This window comes from Gymnoscopelus microlampas (assembly GCF_963454915.1).
Source record: "Gymnoscopelus microlampas genome assembly, chromosome: 7".
NCBI lineage: Eukaryota > Metazoa > Chordata > Actinopteri > Myctophiformes > Myctophidae > Gymnoscopelus > Gymnoscopelus microlampas.
In genome coordinates, this window is record NC_139944.1 from 18414956 (window position 1) to 18439503 (window position 24548).

Below are 24548 nucleotides of genomic sequence, written 5' to 3' on the forward strand. Positions count from 1 at the left end.
TAGCAAATCTCCTGCCTCAGTTTTAGTACATAAATGTCTTTTTACTGTAACTTAGCAAAGATGATAAATACATGATAATGCTTCCTTTTCAAAGTTCAAGCAGCTGACCATGTTGTTTTCTGATGATCAAACAGCAAGCGGAGCTGAGTCAAACCAGCATGATTTTTATCAGGCTTATTATTCAATTACCTCTGCTTTCTGCCAGGGGACTGTACAGTACAGTACAGTACAGTATGTACAGCTTTTGATATGACGAGGACTGTTCGGTGTCTGTCCTGACAGGCAGATGATCTACGTCTGCAGGGACTGGGACACAGCAGGAGAAATGCTGAGCCATGATACGGCTCACTGGTGTCAGTGCTTTATAGCAGTGGTTCTCAACCACTGCTTGTAGATCTGCTATAGAGGGGTTTCCGAGCGACGTCATCACAGAGCAGAATGCGCAATCTGCGCATGCCTGGGGGTGGAAGGCGCGTTCGAAAATACAGCCCTGAGCGGCAGTGAGCGCACTGGCCAATACAAACTAATAGGCGAGTGTGCTCCGGTGCGTAATTTCCAAACGCACCCATAGGCTTCCCCCCGCAGCTGCGCGGTCATATTCCTCTCAATGTTTACTAACAGGAAACCTGTCTATTTGTGTTGAAGCTTTTTTTTGGTTGAATAATTTAGAATATTTTTAACTACACAAATCTTGTCTTATGGGGTCTCTGGCACACAAATAGAAATATTACATTTTTGCAATTACAGACAGCTACAAGCTTGATTTGAGAATTTCTCCTTGAAATTACTGTTGGTCATAATGACCTGACGAAGGATGTACAGTAATATAGATATCGGAACGTTGTCGTTCTTGCCTTGCACCCTGTTCTATTAAAGAAAAAGGCTCCAATCATCAAAGTTGCTTCAGTGCCTTCTTTCATTCAGCTATATCTGTCTACTCCTGAGATACACCGGACCAGCCTGATTTAGGCTTGAGGCGCAGTGGAACCTGCCTTTATTCCTACTGTTGAGATGGATTCTAGTTCTCAAAAACACATGTGATGCAAAATCTGTAGCTTCAATTTAGGTCAAGTGAAGGTCCGTGAAGACTAAACATGCATGTCTTGCCAGCCCTGAATCTGAGCACTCTGCCATATGTCTCACAATTCCTCCTCCCTCTGCTCAGTGAATGAATGTCACTCCTTGCCAGATCCCCAGTCAGGAACAAACACTTGTGCTCGACTGCCTGTCTTGTCCGGAGGGCACCTTGCAGGCTCTGTAGAGGATGAGAAAGAGGAGCAGAAGGAGAACGGCCACAAAGGCGTTGCAGCCTATAGCCACCAGCGCCGCGGTGGACAGCCCTGTTGGGACCTCTTCAGATTCCATAACGGAGGGAGAGAGTTTCCAGCTTGCGTTTTTGCTCGGCTTTAAAAAAGGAACGCTAGAATTGTAACGTTTTTGTTTTGTGAGATTTCCAGCTGCCAGACGATTAAAATGATATGAGTCCAGGTGTCGTCATCAACATGTCTGCCTTTAGTATTTGACTCAAAAACCAGTCTTTTAGATTCATACATCTGTGGATCTTGCGGATTTAACGTGTTACATTTCAATCTTCAGTGCAGTAGTAAATTATTTTCCCATTGGTGAGGGAAATATACAATTAACTATGATGCATTCAAAATTCTGAGGGGAACTTTATACTGTATAGCTGTGTCTTACTGCTTTATACTTGCTCTTTGAGTCGATTAGACGGTGGTCATCATAGCAGATGTGTCTACTGTATCTCTCCTTTTAAAGATGTGCGTCTGTACCATTCCAAAGGCTCTGGTTTGGGTTTCTAATGTATTGTTGATCCATCACTATACTTCCACAGAGAGGAATCACAGTATTGTGGTACAGACAGTAGACTCTACGCTGGTCTTCACAGAATGTCATAAGACTTGTGACTGCTCACTCCTCCAGTAGTGTAGTAGTGTCCAATGCCTGGCAACAGGGAAAGTATACTGTAGAACAATTAGACAATAATGACATGTACAAACATACTGTAGCAAGGTTCTGAGTCTTCATTAGAGGTCCATTTTGAAACAAAAGGCACTAAACAAATGGTGCATGAGAATGACTGAATTTCATTTTTGTTGAACATCCTCTGTAATGTGAGTGCTCAATAAACATAGCATTAAAAAATGGCACCCTTTGAACCCAGTTAAAAATGTAAAATCTCTTTTCTGCTGAACGATCACATGAAGCATGTCCTGTTTTACTTCACTTTTACAAAATGGTATCCTGCATCAAAGAAATAATGGCTGAGTGCAGTATTGTGAAGAAGATTTGTTTTGACAGTCATATCATTCAAGGAGTCGCCAGCTGTTATATTTTGCTGTTATATCTTGAGTGTGGGTTGCTCTGGTTCTCAATGAAGGAGTTTTGTCTTGCATGCTGAGTGCTTGGTTAATAGCCTGAGCAGGGCTGCTTCCCATGAACATGAAACATTCTTGACTCCTCTGTGACCTGTGTGAATCACAGGCCGTATCCTCAGTGAACACTCTCCATGGTGTTTCTTTTATACTTAACCACCTTCAACTCAACAGTATGAATAGCTTTGTTGTACATCAAATGGTGAAAACAGAAGATCTACAAGTTCACAATGTGTCACGGCGCGTTGTGAGCTTGTAGATTTGCCATTTTTCCCAAATGTTTGGCAATTATGACCAGAATAGGGACGCTAGCGTTCATGCTAAAATTCTTTCAACGCAAAGCCTAATGGACAGTTTGCCCTATAGGCTGTTTGGTAACTCCATTCAATCCTGAGTGTGGATCACAGAAATAATATTAAAGTGGACATGCACATCCAGCCTTTATCCTCAAGGCTCTGTTGCTTACATTTTAGTACCTGTGGGCATAATCTGTTTGTGACTGCATGTGGATTGTTAACTGCGCGTCCACACGCACGCACGCACGCACGCACGCACGCACGCACGCACGCACGCACGCACGCACGCACACACACACACACACACACACACACACACACACACACACACACACACACACACACACACACACACACACACACACACACACATGGCATGTTTGGGAATTAAAAGGTATGTTAAGCAATAAGCTTAAGCACATTATGTTAGCCATAAAGGGAGGGAGAACGGATTGTTTGATGAGGTTCATTTGTGCAAACTTTGCTTGCAGCATGTGTGTTGGTTAAAGTCCCATAGGATTAGATCTGGCTTTGGTGCAACTCTCATTCTAAGAAGGTGGATGCAGTAAGTCCTTGGGGTTTGTGTCTTTGGTTATGCATGACGAATATGAGACATCCCAGATAATGGCAATTACAAGCTTTCACATTTAACCTCAAATTCAGTTCTTTTTTTTTTTGCAGATTAATCTGATGTTAGATCTTTAGTCTGCAGACATGTTATAGACCAGGGGTGGGCAGCATTTATTTCCAGAGGGCCATACTGACTTTGATAAAGTGTGTGTAGGGCACACATTGTACAATTGAATTGAAACTTTAATCACATAGTGCTGAATTATGTTAAAAAGCTGTAGTGTACTGCATCACTCTGGTGTACTCTGTACGAGGTTACAATGAAAAGATTACATACATAAAACAATCCATGTCAATGCCCTATCAACTTTTAAATGAGTCTATAAATACAGCATTTTATCTTATCTGATATGCACCACTCGTCACTGATAAAACACATTGCATTATGTTATAAATATGGACTCAAGGCAGACCGTTTCACTTTCAACCTGGTGTCCCTGTTTTGGGCATGTAATATTTTAAAACATTTCCTTTTAAATAAATAGCTGCTGATCTGCAAGCTTTATAAAAAGATGGAATAAAAAGTAGTCTGTTAGCTAACTCTGGGCACATTTTCACAATGATGTGGAAACTGTTGATTTACGGCATACATGCATTCTTCCAGATAAATAGGTATACGCGGGTTAACATCAAATCACCAAACATGCAGAAACCTTTCAGTCTTTTATAATATTGTCTCTGTCGAGTGGAAACTCCAACTCGATATCCAAAACTGTTACTTTTCACGATTAAAATTCAAAAATAGCAAAAGTAGGAGATCGACAAGCTCAAAGGCTTGTCGATCTGCTACTTTTGAGACTTGTGGGACGTGTAGTATGATCAAGTAGGGCATTAATTTAGGGGAAAAACACAAAAAGTTAAAATATGGAGATACAAGGTTTCTGCCCGACAGCACTCTTCTAGCACTTACCCCAAAGACCCCCATTAGTCTCCTCTGGAACAAACATCCCCTTCATGTGATTTTATGTCTTCTCTCATCTGCTGTTGTTGTTGTAAGTAACACTGTAAAACAATTTCCTCTCCAGGCATCTGTCATGCTCTGCTCTTTCCCCTTCTCTGCCTTTCATTCATTTCCCTTCCATCCGCCTCTTTCTCTCCGCTCTGCTGCGCTACATGCAGGGATTAGAACAAGGCAAGACAGGGACTGTCTGTGTGAGTGCTGCTCACCAGAGAGCGCTCCAATAACCACGCTGGAGGAGGGACCGCGCCAGAGAGCGTCAGCAGTCATATATATATCAAGCGTGGTGGACAGAGGGGAATGGCGTGGATGTAATTACACACATGGGTCTATTCTGAGAAAAACATATCTAGAATGACTAAATATAGGCACTTTCCGTACCTCAAGTACATGGGCAACCCAAGTTCAGGGCAAATACATTATAGAACAATAAAGAACCAAAATATAACCAAAATTACAATACATTATGGCAGCTACAATTGAAGTGGTTTAATTCTTAGTTCATAGTTGATAGACTGGAAGCAGTGGTTAAACCGATTTAGCTGATAAGCTCCATTCACACATTTTGCTGTCGACCCCCCTGGAACCCCATAAAGGACCCCTGGGGGTCCCCGGACCCCACTTTAAAAACCACTACATTAGAATATGAGTATCATTGGAATATACTGTAAAAGACCAAAAAGTATGTACATTTGGACCAGAAGAGATGTAGCACATTAACATGTGCTGCACACTTAAAGGGGTTCTAGGCAACTTCAGAGATCAAAAAAAGAAAAAAAATGTTGTCAAATAGTTAGTACCGTTGACGGACAACCCCTTCAGCCAATCAGCAGTTCGTTCCCCTTCAGCCAATCAGCAGCTCATTTTCCCCACCACCAGCAAATATGACGCAAGGGGACTTTTGAAGGTGCTATGCCAAAAATAGTTTGCTTTATTCGGATACATACGTGTCACTGCCCGCCCCTGCCGGTTCTCTGAATTTTTATTTTTAAATAGGCTCTGTCATGATTAATTGACCACATATATGAAGTTAAACAACTAAATTCTATCCAAACGATATCTTAAAAGCAAATTCCGTGCCTCAAAAATTAAGTTTCAGAGCGTTTTAAAGTTTTAAAACCAAAACCAAAAACAGCAGATATGAAAAAATGGCCGCCCGTTCCATTTGGTTTCACTCGAACTCGCCACCTGATTGGTCAACCTTCACTGGGTTGTGCACACGAACGCGCACGGACGCGCACACATGCACATGCACTTCATTTCATTTACGTCCCGGATACCCGGATGTCAAAACATTAATAGTAGGGAAAATACGGATTTCAGAAAGAGGACTGTGTTTCAATGCAGGAAAGCACCCCAGCATCATTATATAGAGAAAAAAAAAAACTTTTTTTTCTTTTCTTTTTTTTTTGCAGGCTCTAGGTGGAGCTGTGGCAGAAAACGGTGGCACCGCGCTGTCAGACATAGGATAGGCTCCTGTCCTCTGAATTACTTTCTGTTTAAAAGAGACTGAGGTGCTCTTATTTTTAAATGGGGTGGGGCAGGAAAAATATTGCCTAGGGCAAATTGCCTAGAGCCGGCCCTGCGTGATCCTAGCGCTAGCATTGCTCTGCCTGGTGTGCATGGCCGTCATCTGGAGGCAGCCGCAGAGCGCCGAGGCGCTCGGCTTCAAGGTTCCTCTGCTGCCCACCGTGCCGCTGCTCAGCGTCCTGGCCAACGTTTACCTCATGATGCAGCTGGACTCGATCACCTGGAGCGGAATGGCCATCTGGATGGCCCTGGGCTTTGCCATCTACTTCCTGTACGGGATCAGGAACAGCCGCGAGGCGGCAGAGCGACAAGAGCCCCCTCTACAAGGGGGGAAGCCCCAACGACAGTGACCCGGAGGGTCTCGGTGGCGTTGTGTAGGATGAGAGTGTACAAATGGACCCTTACAGGTCCATTTGGTTCCATTTGTACGTACACTCTCAGAGTTCCAGACCTGTAAAGTTCCATTTGGTTCCATTTGTACACTCTCAGAGTTAAAGACCTGTAAAGTTCCATTTGGTTCCATTTGTACACTCAGAGTTACAGGGTCCATTTGGACACCTGGTGGCCTTACGGTCAAACATTTAACGGACTGGTGATTTATATTGATATAAACATAAACAGACATACAATAGCATACAATGAAATAAACACAAACAAATCATTAGCACCAGTAAGGGAAAACCTAGGGTTCCATCAGCTGTCACCGAAGGCCAGGGAGATGAAATGAGTCTTTAATTGCTCCAGAGCCTAGAGTGGAGCCAGGCTCGGTCACCCCTGATTTTTAGCCTGTGTAGCAGTAGTGGCTGAGACCCTCTGCCTGATGACCAAAAAGCCTGATACCCCCCCAGCCAAGGGGAATTCCCCTTCCCGATCCCACAATGCCTTCTAAATCAGTAGTTATCAAACTTTTTTGTGCCGCGGACACCCAAAATGATATATATTCGGCCGCGGACCCCCCATCTGAAAATGTTTTGTGCCAGGGACCCCCAGAAGAGAAGATTTTGGGTTAAAAAAAACAAAATTATTCAACATTTTTACAACACTTTTTTCCCCAAAACTGTTCAACAATAGCAGATGTATAAGCTCGCAGTGCGGCAAGAAGTGACGCGCTGTGAGCTTGTATATCTGCTATATCTGCTAGTTGCCCTGGTTACCATTATTGATAAGAATGCTTTAAAGCTGTCTCCCATTCTGTACCTCAAGAGAGAGAACGCTTCCCTGTCAGAGGAGAGAATATTTTCACCATGTACTGTCAATACGTCTATATACGTAATATGTTTCTCTCAACAGAGTGATTCATTTTTATACAAACCATGGCTGTCTGAGACTTATTGTTTCGTGAAATTACTCTTTGCTTTCACGGGAATAAGTCCTACTCTATCAGTGATCATATGTGACTATGGACTATGGAGAGACTTACAATTATATTCCAATTTTATTTGAGCAACGAGGTGTCCAATATTAATGCAGAGCAGGTAAAGTGAAAGTCAGGATGAATATACAACTCAAGTGAAGTGATCCTCCCAAAAACGACTTAAAGGACCACTTCACCCATTTTCAACCTATTTTCATATAATTGGTCCTCACTAATGCTCATAAAGTGGCCCATCCATCTGACCTCTTAACACAGCAGCCATTCAGCTGGCGTGTTAAGTGGTCAGATGGGTGGGCCGCAAACACTTTTAAGATTTTGATCCAGAAAAGGTTGAGAACCGCTGAGTTTTTGTGTTTCCCATCCCGCAGGTTTCCATGGACTGTGATTACGGACCACCAGCTGCAGATCAAGGGTATCTTGACGGAGCACGCCCTTGGATTGCTACAATATTATAGTATACCATTATATATTATCTTAACATTCTTATATTATACCACTATATTCTATCTAACATTACTGTTATACTATATCGTTGCTGTCGGGCAGAAACCTCTTATCTCCATATTCTGAACTTTTTGTGTTTTTTTGTAAATTAACGCCCTACTTGATCATACTACTAGAGCGTTACACAAAAGCATCAAAAGTAGAAGATCTGCGAGCGCGAAACGCGGCGAGCCGCGAATCTGCTACTTTTGCTATTTTTGAATTTAAGTCCTGAAAAGTAACAGTTTTGGACATATGAGGTTTCTACCCGACAGAAACAATATTATATTGTACTTCCCTCTCTGTCTCTGTCTCTCTCGCTCTCTCTCTCTCTCTCTCTCTCTCTCTCTCTCTCTCTCTCTCTCTCTCTCTCTCTCTCTCCCTCCTTCCCCCAACACGGTCGAGGCAGATGGCCGCCCACCCTAGAGCCTGTGTCTTCCAGTTAAGGGGAGGTTTTCGTTACCACTGTCGCAAAGATTGCTTGGTCAGGGTGGGACAATGTCGGGTCTCTGCTCTACATAATGTAAATGACAACTTGTTGTGATTTGGCAAATTGAATTTAAATTGTAATGAGATCAGATGAGCTGTGGTGTGTGCCTGCATGGGCGTGAAGACGTCACCATCACGCTCACGGCCCACAAATGGAAAGATGAATTTAAAATGAATAATGATATCTTAGTCATGCTAACAGGCACTAACCACTTTCATCACAGCTGAGTGCAATTCTGTCTCCTCAAAAAGCGTGTGTGTGTGTGTGTGTGTGTGTGTGTGTGTGTGTGTGTGTGTGTGTGTGTGTGTGTGTGTGTGTGTGTGTGTGTGTGTGCGTGCGTGCGTGCGTGTGTGTGCGTGCTTGCGTGCGCATGCACGGTCATTGTTGTCACATATGGCTCTGTTTTCTCCCTGCTGCTCTCATCATGAATGTGAAGAGACTCTTTGGCCCAGACTGTTATCATCAAAACCCTGTGGAAGAAAGGAGGTGGATATCAAAGGGAAAAGGGGCCCAGTACATCAATTCTGTAACATGCTATTACCTTATGAAATAATAATAATAATACTTGTCTTTGTTGGGGGATATTCAGCTTCACATTCTGTTCCACAGAAATCCGCTGTCCCATTTCACATGCTTTCAAATCTTTTGAAAATAGCAGATCGGCTATTTTCAAATGGCCGAAATGTATACAGAGCTGAAGTGGTTAATGCATGTTTTGTAATAATAATCAAAATGTATAAATGAACTAGTAACTAAAGTTGTTAATTAATTGTAGTGGAGTAAAAGTATAATATTTGCCTCTGAGATGTATAGTGGAGTAGAGGCAAAAGTATTGAAAATTGGAAATACTCCAGTAAAGAAATAGTTCCCCAAAAGTGTACTTAAAGGAGACATCCGGTCATTTTAAGTGTTATGTTTGATGTGTGTCAAATCACTTACCAACGTAGGAATGAAAATCGCGTGACTCCACAGATCCCCCTATCGACCCCCACCGTTGGCATTATAGGAGTATATAGGATAGCAGCAATTCGCCTATTTTAACAAATGTAAAGTCTGTTTTTTCCTCCTAGTACTCATTGTGGAGTCCCATGATAACGTAACAGGCGCTAAAACTCCGAGAAGCTAACGGCTAATAACAGAACGAGCTAATGCTGGGGCTGCTTATCTCTCTGCATGGCAGCCCCAGGTTGCCAGGTCGGGAGAGAAACCAGCAACCAGCATTAGCTCGTTTTGTGCCACAGGGACCCCCAGAAGAGAAGATTTGTGTAAAAAAAAAAATCTAAATGTTCCAATCTTTTTCACCCTCCAAAATAGCAGATGTACAAGCTTCTACATCTACTATTTTTGAATAGCCGGCATATAAATAAAGTGGTTAAATGATTGTGGTGCTATATTAATTCCTTTAGCTAGGTCCCGGGTCCCCGGACCTCACTTTGAGAACCACTGATTTAGATCACTCGGTCTCAATGTTAAGGATCCCCAAATGTATTTGGTCACAGACCCCCAGCATGTAAAAGGATTTGTGTGTGTGTGTGTGTGTGTGTGTGTGTGTGTGTGTGTGTGTGTGTGTGTGTGTGTGTGTGTGTGTGTGTGTGTGTGTGTGTGTGTGTGTGTGTGTGTGTGTGTGTGTGTGTGTGTGTGTGTGTGTGTTTTGTTTGGGGTATAGCCATGAAATCCCAGCCTTTCATAATGATATGATGATTATGATCATTATTGAAGTCAAGCTGCTTGTTCTGACAAACAGTGGCCTAGTTAAATATGGCAGGGAAATTAATATCATGGCCATAATGAGGAATAAAGTGAAATGATTATATGAATCACATGAGAAGAGTGCAGCCCTAATTATTTCATGTTCATTGACATCCAATACACCAAGGGCTGGCATGAGCCCTAATGATATACAGCATTGGATTTCAATGTTGTTCAGGCCAAGGACCCCTTAACTGAGAGATGAATCAGGGACCGCTACCCACTACATATTGTATAAAATTGGGTTGCAGATTAAACTTCTTCTTGCCAATAGATGGCTTCATAGACTTGTTTGACAGCACTATCATCAGTGTTGTGTAAATATTATCTTATACTGTATGTATGTATATATATATATATATATATATATATATATATATATATATATATATATATATATATATATATATATATATATATATATATATATATATATATATATATATATATATATATATATATATATATATATATATGTTGGATTCAAATCAAACCTAATCTAAGAATTATTGAAATACAAATAAACCAGAATTCTTCATATCTTTGAAAGAATGGCATGGCAATGAATGCACCCAGAGCCCAATACTATGCCCACCCAAATACCATGAAAAACTGAGAATGAAAATAGAATTTAACTCATTAAACAGTCCCAAACAAAATTGGAAGTCATTGTCAAACCTAAAATGCAAAACCAGCCACAAACAACATTGTGAAACCATAATATAGTACATAGGTCTTTGGGGGTCCTCAGAGTTATACAGGGGGGGCACCAAATCTCTGTGTTATAGGAACTTTTTATGTTGTTTATTTAACCAACATATTCTGTGGCATCCGCGTGTTACAGAGGTCAGAGGTCAAAGGTCAATTGTACAAAGTATCAAAGGTTTAAGTGGTTAAATGTCGGAAAGTACACATTAACATAAATCCAAACATATTAATAAGAACATATTAATTAGAATAAAAGATTATGTGTAAAAATGAAATAAAAAAATGATCATTAATTTACACAACACAGATGATAGTGCTGTCAAAAAAGTCTATGAAGCTATCTATGAAAAATATTTAATATGCAACAATTTTATTCAATATGTAGAGAGAGTCTCTGTTCCATCTCTCTCTCAGCTAAGGGTTCCTTGGCCAATATGCTAGACCCGTGATAGTATATCTTTGTTGTCGGTCAGAAACCTCTTATCTCAATATTTTAACTTTTGTGTTTTGTTTTTTGTTGTAAATGATATACTTATACTTGATCATACTACAGCATCACAGAAAAGCATCAAAAGTAGCAGATATACTTTGCGCCGGGTTTCGAGCTTGCAGATCTGCTGCTTTTACTATTTTTGAATTTGAATCCTGAAAAGTAACAGTTTTGGACAATATTGTCTTAAGTCTTCCTGTCCTATAGCACAGTTCCAGTGTAAAGCATCCACTCTCAGATTCTTGTACTAGGCTAGGCTACTTGATGCTGTGCTTCTGCTTCACAGCGTCTATTCTGCTATACTGTGTGCATCATACAGCACGTATTAAGAAGCACCGGCAGAATAACAGCAAAGACTCACGACTTGGTCTAAGCTAAATTATTATTATTATTATTATTATCATAAACTGTTTGAAAACTCAAGGTTCAGGATTCAACTGTATTGTCATCAATACCAATTACAAGTAAAAGGCACTTGAAATTAATTGTGCTTAAAAAACCAGCACAGCAGATATAGTCTCAAGAGTTAAGATGTTAAAAACTCAGTGTTAAATGTGAACTGTGTTCAAAAGTAAGCTGCATAAAAAAATAAAACAATCTATATAAACATTCCTAACTGCCTGCAACATGGCTCAGACATGTGGCCATATAGTCCGAGCAATGTAATGTTCAGTGTTTATTCAGAAGTCTGATGGCAGCCAAGTAAAGGTAGCGCGATAGCCAGACATGTATTTGGATATTTTATATTTTGTATCGCTTGTTGCACTGTTGTCTGTGTCCAGTTTTGTTTGAGTGTTGAATGTTTAATGGACCACAATGGAAACAAGCTTTGTTTGTGTCTCATCCATTTGGCATTTCTCACCAGTTGTAGTACCCCTAAAAATGTCAATAAAATATATTCAATAAATCAGACATTCACAGGCACCAGGATGATTATGCAAAACTTATTTTGGAGTTATTACATAGTTCACTGTTCACGGTTAGGGCACTTATTATACCATGCACAAAAAGTACTGACTAAATGACTAAAAAAAATAACCTTGTATGTCCAAATCCATTACTTTTCAGGACATGGAAAAAATAACTTGATGTGTTCCAATAGATCCAGTATAGTTATTAAATAGTCACAAGCTCTTGTTATACTTTCCATTGGTTAAATAGTTATAAAACCAGCAGACACAATTTCCTTTCACTTAAAATTTAGCTTGTAGATCGGCTATTTTTGCTACTTTTATGTAACACTGTCGTGTGACAAAGTCGGGATTTAAATTACGGAAAAAGTTGAAATATGGAGACAGCAACAATGAGTGAATAATACAAAAAGAATCACCTACTGCAGTGGTTTTCAAACTTTTTCATGTCAAGGACCCCCAAATTCATATGTATTATTTGGCCACGGACCCCCATCAGAAAATATTTTGCCAGGGACCCCCGGAAGAGAAGATAATTATGTTAAAAAATATATCCAAATTATTTTTCCTAATTTTCCATTTATTTATTTTAAATTCAAAAATAGATAAAGTGGTTAAAATGATTGTGATGCTATATTAACTCGTTTGGCTGGGGGCCCCCTGGAACCCCCCCACGGACCCCACTTTGAGAACCACTGGCCTAACTGTACAGCTGTACTTGTGCGTGTTCCTCTGTAAATAAGGCTGCTGCTGCAGATTATCTAATGCAGGCCTGAATGGTTTGCAGCACACACGCACGCACGCACGCACGCACGCACGCACGCACGCACGCACGCACGCACGCACGCACACACACACACACACACACACACACACACACACACACTTATACAATGCAGATTTGATGACTACAGATGTGATAGGAGCTTACAGGAGGGTTTTAAGTCTTACTGCTAAATAAAACAAATCAACATTTATTGTACTGCAGCAACAGCAGCAGATGTAGATTGCAGTGATAAATCAGATGGTCTGTCCAGGACCAAATAGCGCATGGTTCACCAAACCCTTTAGCTCGAGACCCAAGAGAGAAATGAGTGAAAATGTCATCAGTATATGCCCATATATTTGGCATGCGGGCATATTGGTTTGATTGACGGTTCTGAACAACTATCTATACAGTATATGCCTATAGTATTGGTATATCTGCGATTTTGGACAACCGCATATCATGAAGTCGGTCGGCCCAATATGTGCACATGACCCTATTTGGGCATAGCGATAGGATCTGCGGCTCTGGACAACCAAATCTCCATACATGCCGTATCGGGTTTGTTTATGTTTATGTCTGAGTCATAGTGACAAGCCTATATATATGGGCGTATCAGGTTTGTTTATGGTTACGTCTGAGTCATAGTGAAATGCCTTCAAATATATAGGCATATCAGGTTTGTTTATGGTTACGTACTGTATGTCTGAGTGAGAGTGACGTGGCCATGGTCCTGCCTATTATATATGGGTGTATTGGGTTTGTTTATGGATATGAGTCAGAGTGACGTGGCGCGTGGTCTGCCCGCCGGCCGGCCCTCCTTCCCGTTAGCAAGTTTTAATATAGAATGAAGTAATTTAGATTTTTATTTTTATTTTTTAAGAATTCTGAATTATTATTCATTATTATTATAAATAATGTACAAAGATTGTAGGAAACAAGAAATATTCACTCAAAAATGGTTCTCGAATCTCGACCCATCGTTTGGGAACCACTGAAATAGGGTGTTGTTGGCGTCAGGGAGCAAGCAGCAGATAGCCAGTCACCCTGTGGCTCTAGCTCATGTGTAATCATAGACCTGTCCACCGGGTAGTGGTCCTCTAAAGCTAGTGTTAGGGAAGGTGAGAGACAGACAGAGCTACTCCATCGCAGACTCGGTGGGTATGTGTATTTTGCTCACAGTGTGTGGCATGGAGAGTTTGTTAATGGCATAGTATGTAACTTTGCCCTACGTTTACATAACAAATCAATAAATACATGTTTTTACCAATCATTTCCCTCCAGCAGTCATCAGCCACTGGAGTAGAGTGGTGGTGTTTACCTGCAGAAACACACTGCTCTCGCTGTGTTTGGGTGTTTTCACTGTTTGTTTTGGTAGACGGGCTACCCAAACAAAACCCTAATACAGCGAGTAAAAAAACATTAAAAGATTTGAGGTTTCTTCCCGACAGCGTCGATATGATGAGTGTGTGTATGTGTTAATGAGTATGTGTAGGTGCAACTTTGCACAATAATGCTAGAGCACAGGCAGGTGTGATATCATCAGCACCAGGGGGCAGGTGTTGTCATCACCACCAACAGGGGGCAGGTGTTGTCATCACCACCACCACCACCAGGGGGCAGGTGTTGTCATCACCACCAGGGAGAAGGTGTGTTAACATCACCACCAGGAATGAAGGCAGCTTGACTCATACTAAACCAAATGTCAAAAACTGTTACTTTTCAGGATTCAAATTTCAAATATAATTGGTGACGTTTAGAAATGCAATAAAAAACTCAGCCGAACAAAGCGAATCAGTCTGGATTCCAGGCTAACGATATCACCCATCTATCACAATCTTTTTATCCCCCCCCAGGCCATTTTTTATGCATCATCAAAAATGGTTTAACCACTTACACCCTCTAGCTTTGTAAAACATACTTGCGTTACAACTGTACTTGGACCATTTTTCCTGTCTACACCACTTCGTCAAAAATAGCAGATCTACAAGCTCACTGCGCGTCGCATTGTGACACAAATGCATATGGGAGATGTCTAGAGTCTAGAAGAGGATGCAGAGATCATGGGAAGTGATGCAAAAATGGGAGATGGAGTTGAAGGAGAAGAATGTACCACGTTGGCAATGGAACCCTGCTCAACCGCATACACATACTGGGGTCGGCTGCTCATCACACACACTCATCACAGATAATGAGCGTTAATGTGAAGTTAATTAGAGCTCAGCTTTCTAACTTGTGTACCCGATCTGTTGCAAGCACGCTGTCTCAAATCACAAAACAATCAAAATGGGTTTCCACTTATCAAGGCAGATAGCAGGAAGAAGGTGTGATGTGATGGTGATCCTATATAATCTCATTTAGAAGAAACAGGGAAAGGCAACTTAGTTTGAATTCAGACAAGTCAAGTTTTTAACAGAAACTTACTTCCTTTCAAACCTTAGCTTACAGAATCACGCACAGCTCCAACGTCATCATTAATTACACGGATGACACACGATGATGGGCCTGATCGAAAACAACGATGAGATGGCCTACAGAGCCGAGGCTGGAACATTGACACAGTGGTGTCAGGAGAACAACCTTGCTCTCAACGTCAATAAGACCAAGGAGCTGATTGTGAACTTTAGAGGGCCGGAGCGAGAGCACCTTTTCACATCAATGGTGTTGCAATGGAACAGGTGTTACAATGGGAGACTTCAAGTTCCTCAAAATACACGTTTCGAGGGACCTCAAGTGGGCCTGTTGAAACCGTTGCTGCATCCACGGCCAGGCAAACAATAAAGGAGCATCACGAGCAATACCACCAGACTCCTGAACAGTTTCTATCTAGCAGCAATTAGACTGCTGAATAAGAGCCTGTTGCCACTGCACAGACTGAACTGGGCTGTGTTTTAAATGGACTCTCCTTTATACACATTCTTTATACACTCTTAATTCCTTATGCACATTAGACACTTTTTTATGCAGTTAATTCTACTTCTATTCTTTATCTATCTTTTAACTACATTGATGGGCCTGCACCATTAAGAATTTCAACCATGTTACTTGTAATATGTGACAATAAAGTTTGATTCTGATTCTGTTCCTTCCTGGTCATTCATGTTTATGTCAGCTGGGGACGTGTTGTATGTATAGCGTGCGTGTCGTGTGTCTTTGTAGCGTGCGTGTGGTGTGTCTTTGTAGCGTGCGTGTGGTGTGTCTTTGTAGCGTGCGTGTCGTGTGTCTTTGTAGCGTGCGTGTGGTGTGTCTTTGTAGCGTGCGTGTGGTGTGTCTTTGTAGCGTGCGTGTGTCTTTGTAGCGTGCGTGTCGTGTGTCTTTGTAGCGTGCGTGTCGTGTGTCTTTGTAGCGTGCGTGTCGTGTGTCTTTGTAGCGTGCGTGTGGTGTGTCTTTGTAGCGTGCGTGTGGTGTGTCTTTGTAGCGTGCGTGTCGTGTGTCTTTGTAGCGTGCGTGTGGTGTGTCTTTGTAGCGTGCGTGTCGTGTGTCTTTGTAGCGTGCGTGTGGTGTGTCTTTGTAGCGTGCGTGTCGTGTGTCTTTGTAGCGTGCGTGTGGTGTGTCTTTGTAGCGTGCGTGTCGTGTGTCTTTGTAGCGTGCGTGTGGTGTGTCTTTGTAGCGTGCGTGTGGTGTGTCTTTGTAGCGTGCGTGTGGTGTGTCTTTGTAGCGTGCGTGTGGTGTGTCTTTGTAGCGTGCGTGTCGTGTGTCTTTGTAGCGTGCGTGTCGTGTGTCTTTGTAGCGTGCGTGTGGTGTGTCTTTGTAGCGTGCGTGTGGTGTGTCTTTGTAGCGTGCGTGTGGTGTGTCTTTGTTGCGTGCGTGTCGTGTGTCTTTGTAGCGTGCGTGTGGTGTGTCTTTGTAGCGTGCGTGTGGTGTGTCTTTGTAGCGTGCGTGTGGTGTGTCTTTGTAGCGTGCGTGTGGTGTGTCTTTGTAGCGTGCGTGTGGTGTGTCTTTGTAGCGTGCGCGTGGTGTGTCTTTGTAGCGTGCGCGTGGTGTGTCTTTGTAGCGTGCGCGTGGTGTGTCTTTGTAGCGTGCGCGTGGTGTGTCTTTGTAGCGTGCGCGTGGTGTGTCTTTGTAGCGTGCGCGTGGTGTGTCTTTGTAGCGTGCGCGTCGTGTGTCTTTGTAGCGTGCGCGTGGTGTGTCTTTGTAGCGTGCGCGTGGTGTGTCTTTGGAGCGTGCGCGTGGTGTGTCTTTGGAGCGTGCGCGTGGTGTGTCTTTGGAGCGTGCGCGTGGTGTGTCTTTGGAGCGTGCGCGTGGTGTGTATTTGGAGCGTGCGCGTGGTGTGTATTTGGAGCGTGCGCGTGGTGTGTCTTTGGAGCGTGCGCGTGGTGTGTCTTTGGAGCGTGCGCGTGGTGTGTCTTTGGAGCGTGCGCGTGGTGTGTCTTTGGAGCGTGCGCGTGGTGTGTATTTGGAGCGTGCGCGTGGTGTGTATTTGGAGCGTGCGCGGGGTGTGTATTTGGAGCGTGCGCGGGGTGTGTATTTGGAGCGTGCGCGGGGTGTGTATTTGGAGCGTGCGCGGGGTGTGTATTTGGAGCGTGCGCGGGGTGTGTATTTGGAGCGTGCGCGGGGTGTGTATTTGGAGTGTGCGCGGGGTGTGTATTTGGAGCGTGCGCGGGGTGTGTATTTGGAGCGTGCGCGGGGTGTGTATTTGGAGCGTGCGCGGGGTGTGTATTTGGAGCGTGCGTGGGGTGTGTATTTGGAGCGTGCGTGGGGTGTGTATTTGGAGCGTGCGTGGGGTGTGTATTTGGAGCGTGCGTGGGGTGTGTATTTGGAGCGTGCGTGGGGTGTGTCTTTGGAGCGTGCGTGGGGTGTGTCTTTGGAGCGTGCGCGTCGTGTGTCTTTGTAGCGTGCGCGTCGTGTGTCTTTGTAGCGTGCGCGTGGTGTGTCTTTGGAGCGTGCGCGTGGTGTGTCTTTGGAGCGTGCGCGTGGTGTGTCTTTGGAGCGTGCGCGTGGTGTGTATTTGGAGCGTGCGCGTGGTGTGTCTTTGGAGCGTGCGCGTGGTGTGTCTTTGGAGCGTGCGCGTGGTGTGTCTTTGGAGCGTGCGCGTGGTGTGTATTTGGAGCGTGCGCGGGGTGTGTATTTGGAGCGTGCGCGGGGTGTGTATTTGGAGCGTGCGCGGGGTGTGTATTTGGAGCGTGCGCGGGGTGTGTATTTGGAGCATGCGCGGGGTGTGTATTTGGAGCGTGCGCGGGGTGTGTATTTGGAGCGTGCGTGGGGTGTGTATTTGGAGCGTGCGTGGGGTGTGTATTTGGAGCGTGCGTGGGGTGTGTATTTGGAGCGTGCGTGGGGTTTGTATTTGGAGCGTGCGTGGGGTGTGTATTTGGAGCGTGCGTGGGGTGTGTATTTGGAGCGTGCGTGGGGTGTGTATTTGGAGCGTGCGCGGGGTGTGTATTTGGAGCGTGCGCGGGGTGTATATTTGGAGCGTGCGCGGGGTGTGTATTTGGAGCGTGCGTGGGGTGTGTATTTGGAGCGTGCGTGGGGTGTGTATTTGGAGCGTGCGTGGGGTGTGTATTTGGAGCGTGCGTGGGGTGTGTATTTGGAGCGTGCGTGGGGTGTGTATTTGGAGCGTGCGTGGGGTGTGTATTTGGAGCGTGCGTGGGGTGTGTATTTGGAGCGTGCGTGGGGTGTGTATTTGGAGCGTGCGTGGGGTGTGTATTTGGAGCGTGCGTGGGGTGTGTATTTGGAGCGTGCGTGGGGTGTGTATTTGGAGCGTGCGTGGGGTGTGTATTTGGAGCGTGCGTGGGGTGTGTATTTGGAGCGTGCGTGGGGTGTGTATTTGGAGCGTGCGTGGGGTGTGTATTTGGAGCGTGCGTGGGGTGTGTATTTGGAGCGTGCGTGGGGTGTGTATTTGGAGCGTGCGTGGGGCGTGTATTTGGAGCGTGCGTGGGGCGTGTATTTGGAGCGTGCGTGGGGCGTGTATTTGGAGCGTGCGTGGGGCGTGTATTTGGAGCGTGCGTGGGGCGTGTATTTGGAGCGTGCGTGGGGCGTGTATTTGGAGCGTGCGTGGGGCGTGTATTTGGAGCGTGCGTGGGGCGTGTATTTGGAGCGTGCGTGGGGCGTGTATTTGGAGCGTGCGTGGGGCGTGTATTTGGAGCGTGCGTGGGGCGTGTATTTGGAGCGTGCGTGGGCGTGCGTGGGGCGTGTATTTGGAGCGTGCGTGGGGCGTGTATTTGGAGCGTGCGTGGGGCGTGTATTTGGAGCGTGCGTGGGGCGTGTATTTGGAGCGTGCGTGGGGTGTGTATTTGGAGCGTGCGTGGGGTGTGTATTTGGAGCGTGTGTATTTGGTGTGTATTTGGAGCGTGCGTGGGGTGTGTATTTGGAGCGTGTGTATTTGGTGTGTATTTGGAGCGTGCGTGGGGTGTGTATTTGGAGTGTGTGTATGTGGTGTGTATTTGGAGCGTGCGTGGGGTGTGTATTTGGAGCGTGTGTATTTGGTGTGTATTTGGAGCGTGCGTGGGGTGTGTATTTGGAGCGTGCGTGGGGTGTGTATTTGGAGCGTGCGTGGGGTGTGTATTTGGAGCGTGCGTGGGGTGTGTATTTGGAGCGTGCGTGGGGTGTGTATTTGGAGCGTGCGTGGGGTGTGTATTTGGAGCGTGCGTGGGGTGTGTATTTGGAGCGTGCGTGGGGTGTGTATTTGGAGCGTGCGTGGGGTGTGTATTTGGAGCGTGCGTGGGGTGTGTATTTGGGGTGTGTGGGGTGTGTATTTGGAGCGTGCGTGGGGTGTGTATTTGGAGCGTGCGTGGGGTGTGTATTTGGAGCGTGCGTGGGGTGTGTATTTGGAGCGTGCGTGGGGTGTGTATTTGGAGCGTGCGTGGGGTGTGTATTTGGAGCGTGCGTGGGGTGTGTATTTGGAGCGTGCGTGGGGTGTGTATTTGGAGCGTGCGTGGGGTGTGTATTTGGAGCGTGCGTGGGGTGTGTATTTGGAGCGTGCGTGGGGTGTGTATTTGGAGCGTGCGTGGGGTGTGTATTTGGAGCGTGCGTGGGGTGTGTATTTGGAGCGTGCGTGGGGTGTGTATTTGGAGCGTGCGTGGGGTGTGTATTTGGAGCGTGCGTGGGGTGTGTATTTGGGGTGTGTGGGGTGTGTATTTGGAGCGTGCGTGGGGTGTGTATTTGGAGCGTGCGTGGGGTGTGTATTTGGAGCGTGCGTGGGGTGTGTATTTGGAGCGTGCGTGGGGTGTGTATTTGGAGCGTGCGTGGGGTGTGTATTTGGAGCGTGCGTGGGGTGTGTATTTGGAGCGTGCGTGGGGTGTGTATTTGGAGCGTGCGTGGGGTGTGTATTTGGAGCGTGCGTGGGGTGTGTATTTGGAGCGTGCGTGGGGTGTGTATTTGGAGCGTGCGTGGGGTGTGTATTTGGAGCGTGCGTGGGGCGTGTATTTGGAGCGTGCGTGGGGCGTGTATTTGGAGCGTGCATGGGGTGTGTATTTGGAGCGTGCGTGGGGTGTGTATTTGGAGCGTGCGTGGGGTTTGTATTTGGAGCGTGCGTGGGGTGTGTATTTGGAGCGTGTGTATTTGGTGTGTATTTGGAGCGTGCGTGGGGTGTGTATTTGGAGCGTGTGTATTTGGTGTGTATTTGGAGCGTGCGTGGGGTGTGTATTTGGAGCGTGCGTGGGGTGTGTATTTGGAGGGTGTGTACGCTCCAAATACACACCCCACGCACGCTCCAAATACACACCCCACGCACGCTCCAAATACACACCCCACGCACGCTCCAAATACACACCCCACGCACGCTCCAAATACACACCCCACGCACGCTCCAAATACACACCCCACGCACGCTCCAAATACACACCCCACGCACGCTCCAAATACACACCCCACGCACGCTCCAAATACACACCCCACGCACGCTCCAAATACACACCCCACGCACGCTCCAAATACACACCCCACGCACGCTCCAAATACACACCCCACGGTGGTGCTAATTGGTCACAGAATAAGGCTCTGTCTCCACACACAGATTTACATTCACATACATACTCACCTCAGCACATACACCCATTTCATGCTTACACACTTATACACATATATACAGTACCTACACTCACAATTGATAAGCTAGGCCTACAAAGCATCCTGACATATTATAACTCTATATAACTTTTCCTCTGCTGTGTATGTGTGTGTGTGCGTGTGTGTGTGCCTGGACTTACTTAAAGACGGGGTGCTGTGATTTTCAGTGATCCCCCCCCAAAAAACATAATCATCTGGTATTATGGTTATACTTTTGAAAAAGTGTACAGAAAGTGTTAAAATTATGTTTTTTTATGTGGGCACGCCTCCAGTTCATTAAATATACCTGGTTCTCACCTTAGCACCTCCTTCACCAGCTTAGCACCACCCACCTGTCCTAGTCCCTCCTCCTTCTCATGCCCACACCTGTTGTGTTATGATACTGAGGGGGAGGGTATATTTTTACTGTGTCATTAAATGGCTGTTTTTCTATTGGCACGTTTGACCCTCAAGGTTTGAGCCTCAAGGAAGAAACTCAAAATAGTCAGAGAAGACGTAAAACACCATAAAAACACCACCAGGGGGCTTAATGACGTTCTATCAACCTCATAGACACATGAAAAACAGAAAAAGCTCTTTAACACATTGCCTGCCAAGAACGCATTATGCGTTCTTTCAAATCCATCACTTGCTCGCCAAGAACGCATATGCGTTCTGTCCAATTTGTTCTCAGGGAAGGAATAGATGGATGTGACGTCATCCCAAAAAACGTCACGTCCGTCCGCCCCAACGTTAGGATTTTTTGAAAAACACTTCTAACTCAGATTTTTAAAAATTGTGATGAAAACCACCCATTTTCAATGGGCCATAGCTCCAAAATGGCCGATCGCGGTAGAAATGTTATTATTCTGGTGGATAGACAGGACTCTACCCCACCCCACGGCCACTTTTTTTTACATGTGTGTACACTACGTGGCTTCCACGGCTTTTCAAAGATCGTTTATTTAAGGTAATAAACGCTGGCATGGAGATAAAAAACTATGTTTTAATATCAGGCAGTCAATGTATTAATGTCTTTGTCAACACAAGGAATACCAAAACGCTCGCCCCAAAACACAGTCGCCCCAGGGGAAATCCTACTGCTGTTGCATTATGTAACCCCAGTGTTACATAAAGGTAACCTCAGTAAACTATGCCTAAATCTAACCTTATTCCTATTCTAAATTTAACCTCAGTAAAACGTTAGTTTAGGAATGAGGTTAAACCTTATTCCTAAACTAAACCTCAGTGAAACTATGGCTAACCCTAAACCTATTTCTAACCTTATCCTCAGTAAAACAAATGCAAGAATACAGGAAACGCTGGTCTGCGAAATAAATTACAGCGGCCCCCCACACATCACTTATACTGCAATTTCACTGTTGCAAAACAGTGTGTTTCTTTTAGATGTCTTTCTTTTTTCTTTTATATTTCATTTCATAGATGTACATTTCCTTTACAATGAGAGGCTAAATACATACAATACTCCCCCCCCTTAATTACAGTACATTTAAGGCCCAATATTTCCACACATCTTCCTATATTAAAATGTCCTTAAGGGAGGATGGGCAGGCGGACGAAAAACATTGTCAAGGTCATGTCACCATGATCAGCCAGAACCATATAAGGACTTTCCAATGCAGCTACAGCCAAATATGGACTATCGTCTCACCTCAATGTGTCATCATGGCATCAGGCCCTAACAAATCAGTCAGCATATATGGCCATAAACGGGACAACGACTGACAGATACAGAGATCTCCATATATGCCCATAAAACGGACAAGGAATGACAGATACAGATCTCCATATATAGCCATATCACTGATGCAACTAGCTGTGAGGTGGATGTGAGGCGGATGTGAGATGTGAGGCCCAAACGTCTAGTTTTAAGAATTGTGAAAATCTCATTAATTCTCATGTCTCTCACTGTAACATTCAATGATACATAATTTTATCATCATTATTTTTAAAAAAAAGCAAAAGACAAAAAGCCTTTACTGAGGGTTCTTAATCATTTCTTCTGAACGTTAATTTTATTCTCTTTATATTCTTGTTTTACTGTTTTTAACTTTTATTTCATTGTTATATTCAAATGTCATTCTATAATGTGTTTCTTTTGCATGCTCTGTCTTAATAATGAACGTTTTATGTAAAGCTCTTTGAATTGCCTTGTTGAAATGTGCTAGACAAATACATTTTCCTTGCCTAAATTAACAATTAGGGGGTCGTACCTCGATTCTCTGATGGTATTCAGGGAGTAGAGCCAGAGATTTATCAGATACCAGGTATTCCAGTTTTTCCAACTCTTCCTTTACCCTCATCCTCTCCTGAATACGCACAAACTACACACACACACACACACACACACACACACACACACACACACACACACACACACACACACACACACACACACACACACACACACACACACACACACACACACACAGGTTACATAATGCAACAGCAGTAGGACAGGAAGATGTCATACATAGAAGGGACATGAGGATACAGTAGATTAATTAGTCAGTTTCCAACTAAACACGCAGATACAGTCAAGTAGTAAAGATAAGAGGGAGAAGCTGTATCATGAGGAGGGATATCAAAGGGAGTGCTTGCAGTGCACCTGTGTGTGAGAGAGGAGAGAGACAGAGAGTTGGAGACAAAGTGATGAGAGAGAGAGTGATGTGTCTAATGACATCTTAATGCATCTTCTGTGACAGCTCACTGGTAATTATAGAACAAGCAGCTCTGCGGCTCTCATCCGAGCAGTCTGCCTACGACCTAAACACATCCACCATGGAGACAACCTGGTGACAAACAAAGAATTAAGAGGAGAGCAGGAAGGGACGAACTTTGACAGTAAAAGAATGAAGGGTCAATGGGAGGCAAAGTAGCTCATTAAAAGATGCTGTGATAATTTCACAATAGACCAGGGTTCCCAAATTACTTTTCCCCAAGGGCCAAATTAAATCTCGGGTACCAAGCCGAGGGCCAGGGGCGAAGCGCGCGGGCGCCGAAATCGTGCACGCGCATTTTTTTGTGTTTCTTGTTTTCTCTAATCGAGCTAATTTGACACTGTTATTTTAGGTCTGGGATTCTTAAATCCTGTGTTGAGGTCTGGGTCACACAAGGAAAAAATGCACTCTGGAAACAAAATAAGTCTGCTTGAAAATGAATACAGATTAACAGCAGCCAGTTGTACATTTTGAAAATCAAAATAAGAATATTGTAGAGAAAGAATGTATGGTGAATATGATGTACTATTATGCATAAATGTGTTGTCTCTCCTGATAATAACAATAAAAACAATAAGTTGCAAAAAAATAAAAAAAATAAAAAAAAGTCCAGAATCAACAATTTACTTGTTAGTCTGCTTGAACAGTAATACAGATATTATTTAAAAAAATGGCCGCAACACACACACACACACACACACACACACACACACACACACACACACACACACACACACACACACACACACACACACACACACACACACACACACCTATTCTGAGAAGGTGGGGGAGTGGATGCAGTTGAAGTCTTTGAGGCTGTCCTGAAGCACACGCAGCCTCATGGACGCCTCCACCACATACACGCTCTTCAGCTGAAGGTCATTCACTGGGTCAAGGGTCGCGACACCACCCGGGTTGGCCTCGGCCAATCGCAGGAGCTCTTGTGTCGCCGTGGAGATGGCTTGGCCAGGAGGGTCATGTCTATGACGAGAATAATTATATTATATTATTGTTACAGTATATAAACAGACAATAGGTAAAG